This window comes from Alligator sinensis, unplaced genomic scaffold (assembly GCF_000455745.1).
Source record: "Alligator sinensis unplaced genomic scaffold, ASM45574v1 scaffold21_1, whole genome shotgun sequence".
NCBI classification, from domain to species: Eukaryota; Metazoa; Chordata; order Crocodylia; family Alligatoridae; genus Alligator; species Alligator sinensis.
In genome coordinates this window covers 691,969-699,506 of record NW_005842445.1, presented here as the reverse complement: position 1 = coordinate 699,506, position 7,538 = coordinate 691,969, and the positions used below count along the sequence as shown (strand labels likewise).

The 7,538-nt window shown below is 47.9% G+C and overlaps 1 protein-coding gene across 4 annotated transcripts in view; it reads left to right on the top strand.

The window, feature by feature from the left end:
* Positions 1–7,209: 7,209 nt before the first annotated feature.
* RRBP1 (ribosome binding protein 1) overlaps positions 7,210–7,538 on the top strand; it is a 64,549-nt gene continuing 64,220 nt past the window's right edge. For all 4 annotated transcript variants that reach the window (XR_003095673.1, XR_003095672.1, XM_006030438.3 and 1 more), the window contains exon 1: positions 7,210–7,343. The gene's annotated coding sequence lies outside the window, so the exon portion shown is untranslated. The remainder of the gene's footprint in view (positions 7,344–7,538) is intronic.

Below are 7,538 nucleotides of genomic sequence, written 5' to 3'. Positions count from 1 at the left end.
GTTATGCCCAAAACCACAAGCCTCCAAACCACACCCTTAAGCACCTGCCCTTATTTCTAGGATGTTCCAAACAGCCATACAATGCTTCTACCTCACCTCTCAGCAGGGAACTGCCCTGTTTATATGGGCAGCCAGAGATCTAAAATGGCCACCACAATCAAGCACCTGCAGGCTGCTTGGCTCAGCCCTTAAAGTGGCAGGCACCAACAATGCCCTGCCACATTCTGCATTACATGCATTCAGGGGCTCCACATTTCAAAATGGCAATGGGGGTGCTTTAACTAAAACTTGTTGAACAAGCTTTAGTTTGAGTGCCACTGCCGCCATTTTGAAGTGCAGGAGCTGAATACATGTGATCCTGAGGGTGCTTTAATTCGAGCGGCTCTCAGAGCCCCTCTCAACACCAGAGCACATATATAGATGCCCCTAGTCTAACAGGTTAAGCCCAAGCCCAAGCCCCACCTTCCTGCCTGCTGTGCTTTTATGACTCAGTGTTGACATTATAGCCAGTACATGTGATGTACTCTGACTCCTAGTTGATTTAACAAGTTCTTTGAGGTCAGGCCCCTTCTACTTGGGGGCAGTGGAGGGAGGTGGAAGCCTCAGTCAGTCTTACAAAGTCCTGGCACCCAGGCTGGCTGCAAGTATCCTGGAAAGTCAAAAAAGCCTTGAAGCATTCACAAGAGCTGAGAACAGAAGTGCACGTGATTATTTCAGGACCCCGCACAGCAGCAGCATTACCATAATTAACAGAAATGTTTGTCAATTAACATATTTGTTCACTTTTTTCATCACATCTGTTTGCATAAAAGAGTCACTCATTCTCATCTCTGTTGTGGTGAGATGTACCAGGCAATAAACAAGGCCCATTGACCTATCTCAGCCCTGCTTCAATAGCAGCACTTGTTTTCTGAGCAGTATGCTAGAGAGTTATCAGGCCAGAGCTTCAGCTGGTGTGAATCAGTGTAATGCCATTGCAGCCCATAAAACTAAATGATATATTTAAAAATAATTATTCTACCCCTCCCTGCCCAGGAGCTGCCCTGAAATCTTGGCACATTAATTCCACTTAAATTCTGAATTTGTCTCATATTTCACCTTTTTGTTCTGCAAGTGCAAAGTCCTTCCCTCGGCATGGAATAACTGCTTGCACAAATGCAGACTGGGAGATGACTGGCTAGGCTGCAGAGAAGGACCTGGGGGTTATAGTGGACCATAAGCTGAATATGAGCCAACAGCGTGCTCTTGTTGCAAAAAAAGCCAACAGCATACCAGGCTGTATTAACAGGAATGTCACTTGCAAATCAAGGGAAGTGATCTTTTTGCTCTATTTAGCATTGGTGAGGCCTTACCTGGAGTACTGTGTCCAGTTTTGGGCCCCAAACTTCAGGAAAGATGTGTACAGATTGGAAAGAGTCCAGCAGAGAGCAACAAAAATTATTAGAGGCCTGGGAAGCATGATTTAAGGTAGAAGGCTGAAAGAACTACTGTTATTTAGTTGGGGGAAGAGAAGACTGAGGGGGATCTGCTAACCATCTTCAAATACCTGAAAGGCAATTATAGAAAGGATGGATATAGACTGGACTTTGTGACTGTAGGGGACAGGACTAGGAGCAGTGGCCTTAAGCTGCAGCAGGGTAAATTTAAATTGGAGATTAAGAGGAACTTTCTGACTATGAGGATGGTTAAACACTGTAACAGGCTGCCCAGAGAAGTTGTGGAATTTCTGTCCCTGGAAATTTTCAAGAACAGGTTAGCTGGACACTTTGTTGGGGTGGTTTAGCCAGGAACAATCCTGCCTTGAGCAGAGGGCTGAATTAGATAACCTCATGAAGTCCCTTCCAGCCCTACTTTCTTATGATCCTAAAAAGCAACTGCATCTGGCTGGAAGGGGTGAGATCGTGGGATGACTGGGAAATCCAAAAAGATCAAGAGTCACAGTATCTTTCCCAAGGGGTTTAAACTATTAGCTTAAATGAATGGGTTCAAATGTCTGCAAAGCAAGCTAAGATCAAACCCCAGGCAGAACTTCCTAAAACAGTGGGATGATGGAACAAGCTGTCTGCGAGATGCTGTAGAATCCCCTTCATTGGAAGTTTTCAGGAGGCTGGACAGGTATCTGGCTGGAACAGCATAGGGATAACATATTTTGCATCTGTGCAGAGGGATGGACCCTTGAGGTTCAACCCTAGAGTCCTGGGTCTAAATATTATATCCTGAGTCCTGATTTCATAACCAATGTACTTTTGCTCCAGATTCAATGTCCAATTGAACATCAGAGCTTTGATAACATACAACTGCCTTAGCTCCTGGCTAGAGCTGTTCCATGAAAGCAAATGGAAGGACAGCCTTGGGTCATAGAACTAAAATGTGGGAACACTTGGTTCAAATTCATCTTCTAGCACAGATCTTCTGTGTGACATTGGGGCAATCCAAGCAAAATGGGGATAGCTCTTTTGTGTTTCATCTTGAGAGACTGCACACTCATTGGGGCAGGGACTGACAGTGTCCAGTGGATTCTGACCTCCAGTTGCTCCTGTGAAGCTAATTACAGTAATAGCATGGTAAAGGCTTTAGACTTCAGCTAATTTTTCAATTTTCCTCTTCTGCATACTTCCATCTATTATCAACGTGCATTTTCTCTCTCTTTGGCCTCAGATAGTAAATATATGCAGGAGCTTATCCAGCGATGAACCCGTGCTCTGACAGTTCTGTTAATTTTGTGCCCTACCTGTAGTCTACTAAGATACCTCAGCACTGATGGGCAATGAATAACGTGGTCTTTATGCTATTCTGGTCCCTGCCTGACATTCTGTCAGAAAGGAATTGTTTCAGTCTCATCAGTTCCAAAGCGCTTGCTCCAGTGCCCATTGCAGAAAATGGAAAGGTTTCTATTTGCTTCAATGGGCTTGGGGTCAAGGCCTGAGTCACCATTGACTGCAGTGATTCCCAACCTAAGTCTGTAGCTGCTCTGTTGATTCCACTGCCTCCACCCCACCTTTTAATTACAAGTTTGATGATAAGGGTGAGTGATGGTTGGGAAACATTGAGGGCAAGTTGTAGCCATATCCTTGATGTGTTCCAGAGGGGTTGCTCCTGAACATACCCCACTCACCTGCTCCTGCTTGCAAGTGCCAAACCCAGAAACATGGCAGTGAGGCTGCCCTGGGGTGTTTAAAATTGTTTGCTCTCAGACATGCTACAGACAGAGTTCCTGAGAGGGGCTGCAGGAGGGTGCTCCTGGGTTGGCACCTGCAAGCATCTGCAGGTAGGTAGGGGGTCTCTTGGGCATCCCTCCCAGGATCTGTTCAGGAATATGGCATCAGTGTACCCTGAGTTTCTAAGTCATCCCTGTCCTGAGCTGCAGGAGCCAGCTATGCCATGTCTATACACATGCCAGCATGGGACTCCCATGCACATGGGAGGCATTCAGCTGGACAGATCTGACTTCTGTTCCCTGCAAGAGCAGCATAAAGAGGCAGCAGATGGATTCAAGAAGTATGTATATAACAGTCAGTAGAACATGGAGGAGGCAGGTGAAATCCCAGATATGTGCACTCCAAATGTGCCCACCACAGCCCCCTGGCAATCTAAGGGCTTATCTATACTGTAGTGGCCGTGGCTCCAGAAGTGGAGGAGCCAAAGCATGCTCTGCCTACCCAGGCCTGCAAGAATACTCCAAACTGAAAGATTGCCAGTAAGGTCACTGTTGGCTTGTCCCCAGCTGCAGCTCACAGGGCCATGGAGACCAAAGGTATGAGAGTGGGCACAGAGGAATGAGCCTGGAGCAGCTGCTCTGACAAACTACTATGTTTGGATCGGGCCTGAGGGCATGGCTGGGCAGCATGGGATCAGTCCTGTCTTTACTAGGATGTGCTGCGACAGGGTGTAGACAAGCCTGTAATCATCATCTCTAACAATGACTTATCCCTGGCTCATTTTACCTGGTGGATGACTGAAGTGCAGATTGAGACCAATGCCGAGTTACTCAACTGAATTTCATTACTTCTTCAGGGCATGTAAGTACACCCACTAATGTACCCAGAGGGAATAACAGAATTATTTCTATCCTCTAGTTAGATAACTCAGAATTGGTTGCAAGCTTGCACTTTGGTAGTCCAGTAGGTGACACAGAATTCTACCCCGTGCCTCTTAATAGACAGTACATTTTGGTGCCTGGAAGGCAGCAGATTGCACTTGACAGCAAGTATTTCTGAGGTAAGGATTCTTGAAGACCCTACTTGGAGGGTCATTGCGTCTTCTGCATGAACTCACAGAATGATGCTTAGCCCAGACAGATGTCCGACTGCTCCATTGCCAAAGGTAGCAATACACAGCAGTCCCCTGAGCTTCTGGTTTTACCCTTCTCTGCAATGTTCCTGACCATCTGCACTCCTGCCCTATGGTCTAGACTGGGACAGACTGAATGCTGGTATTGGAGATGCAACTCTGATGTCCCATCCAGGAGTTAATTTGGCCTGCTTCTGGGCTCACAATCTAGGTTGTAAACAGGTGGAGGTAGATTGGGAGGTTCAGAATAATGTTAGCATGCCAGCCTCTGCATGACAGAGCTGTCATCATACCAAGAAGATGTAGTTTATTGGACCTTGTATGCCATTCTTCAGTCACGAGTGGGGCTGGACCAGCTTGATTGGCCAGGGGGGCTTGAGTTGCCAGTACAAAGGGGATTCTGCAAGGTCCATCTCACCATGTCTGTAGGGACCATAGGTTTAGGACTTCTTTACTGGATGTAGGCTGGGCCTATGGGAGCTGCTCACAGCTTATCCAGAAGGGAGACCTGATTATACATGGCCTTTGGCAACTGGCTCCCTGCAAATGACTTGCTTTGAATACAGAAGCAGTGCAAAAGGATTGTGAAATGATGGGGAGTGACAAATATGATCCTCAGCAATGCCTGGAGACTAGAACCAATTCTCAGGGCACAGCTCAAAGAGCATCACTGCTGTATGAAGAGGTCCAGGGAGAAGTGTGGATCTACTACAGGGATATAGGTCTCCTTGCAGTCTCTTGCAAGGTGATCCAGAGAGAGAAAGGGCATGAATGGGTCTGGCAGAGTGAGACAGTTTTCCTGCTCTGCTGATGGGCAGGTACTCAGGTGCTGCTTCTAGCCCTGGGCACAGTAATAAATTGATGTGGCCATCTGTCACTACTGAATTTGCTCACAACTATGCATGACATTGTGTTGGCAAAGGATTCTGATCAGCTGGTGGGATGCCATCACTTCTTAGAAGGGCATCGTGGCCCAGCGGTTCGGATATCGGCTCCTAAGACAAGGGACGTTCCCTTTAGTCCCACCTCTTCAGCTGACCTGATATGTGATCTTCAGCCATTTGATTTCTGTCTGCCTTCTCCATTTAGATGATTTGGGGATTTTGGGGGTGGGATTCTTCTGATTATGTGTTTGCCCAGTGTGCCATGTAAAGGACTGATCTTGAATGAGCTCCCTAATATCTCCTGCAACCTGAATAGTAATAAGGGCTATGGTTCTCATGGGAATGATGCATAGTGTCAGCCACTGTGCACAGAGTTATCCCATGTAATACAAATCAGATATTTGATTGACACTTGTGATTAGTATATATTTGCATGACGTTTCATTGGAATGTGCAATAATGTTCTTTTAGTTGTAAATAATGGAGCCAAGTCCCTATGGGGAAATGTCTATTAAATGTAAAAATCATGCAAATGAATCTTAAGTGATATCTGCAGCTATGCAGAGAGTCAAGCTTAAGTAGGCAAAGCTAGACTGATTATTTAAAGAAGTGTCATAGTATAAAACCATCTCGTAATGGCTGGCTGTTGCAGTGCCATGCTATTAGATTTCAAACATTAGCTATCAGACCAAAATGGTAATGTTTTTGATGGTCTTTGCCTACATACAGGTTATTATCTTCATATAAAAACCCTCATACAGCATAATAGAACAGATCCCATCTGCTAACAACCAAAGCACAGAAGTGATTCAAATCCAAAGTGAGCTCAACAGTGGATTTCAAAGCTGCCGGCTAACTGCAAAGGGTGATCTAGATCGGAAAAACTGTACTCCTGTGCGAAACTTTTAAAGAGAGTCTAGGGAGCAGCTTAATAGGACAGAACACAAGAAGTTGGGGACACAGGAGGACGTGGGAAGAATATGCTTTCAAAACTGAACCCAGCCAAGACTTTTTCACACAACTTCATTATTTCACATTTTTTCACTATTAACCTGTGGTGTCTACATATCACCGTTAGCTACCTGATGTGTAGAAGACAGAGCCAAGCTGCAGCAAGTGGCTTACTTACTTCACTTGTCTTGTTTTGTACAAACACAGAATATGATCACTTTGCAGCAGGAACTGCCATTTTATTATACACATACACAGCACAAAAAGGGCCCTGATCCCTAGAGCCAATACAGAAATAGAGAGAATATTACGCTATGTGACCAGCATTGAACACGCCGGTTACAGTAATGCTTCTTGCTGGATCCTTCAGCCCTTTCTTAGCTCTGGGTCCTGAAAACACTTAAGCTGGTGCTTAAGGTTATTCATGTGATTAGCTCCTTTTATTTCCATGATGCTATTTGGGTCTGTAAGGAATGAGCCAATGTATTTGCCGGATCCAGGGCCTTTGCAGCAACACTGTCTGCTGCTGCTGGTTTGAAGGGGTGTTTTAGTCTTGTTAGGCTGGCTGGGTTTTGGCTTGTAAAATAAATACAGAGTGTGAATCAGGGGCCTCTCATTACTTTTAATGGAACTAACTGCGTTATGCCAGGCGGGGCACCCAGCAAAACCCCAGGGAGAACCGCAGGCAGGAGGGTGCTGGGTGCTGCAGGGACCAATAGTGGGAGACCCTCTATGTATCACTCATTTTTTATATTATTTTAATCCCTCCCTCCACCTGCACTGATACAAATACGAAGCCAGCCCCCGGCCCAGCCGGGCGCCCAGCAGAGTCCAGGCAGCTCCCGGGCGGGCGTTTGCAAGAGGCGATGCTCCCCCACTCGGGTCAAAGCCCGCAGCGGTAAACTACAACTCCCACAACGCCCCTCTCGGCCCACCATTGGCCCGGCTGGCATGGGACGTCACAGGCCCGCCCAGTCCATTCGCAGGAGCCCTCGGGCCTCCTCCTCCTCCTCGCTCATTGGGCGGATTGGCAGGGCCGGGGACCAATGGCAGAGGCGCCATGCTGCGCCGCGAGGGCGGGGCGGAGGAGAGCCCTTGGAAAAAAAAGGCTCAGCGCCAGCTCGGAGGAAAAAGTGCCACGACTCCACCGCGCAGCGCGGGGCCGGGAGTGCGGGACGGCCGCGTGCCTGGCTCTCGGGGGGCATCGCAGCGGGGCAGGTAAGCAGGGCGCTGCCCTTCCCCCAGCCCTTCTCGAGCGCCGCGTTCTAGAACCCCCCGCCGCGTTCCGCGCCGAGTCTCCGCGTTCCACGGGCTCCGGCCGCGTCCCGCATCCCGCCTGTCACCCGCGTGGGTGGGTCGGTGCGTGACGGGGCAGCAGCACCCCCCCCCCCCGCCGGTGCCCCGCGCGGCGTG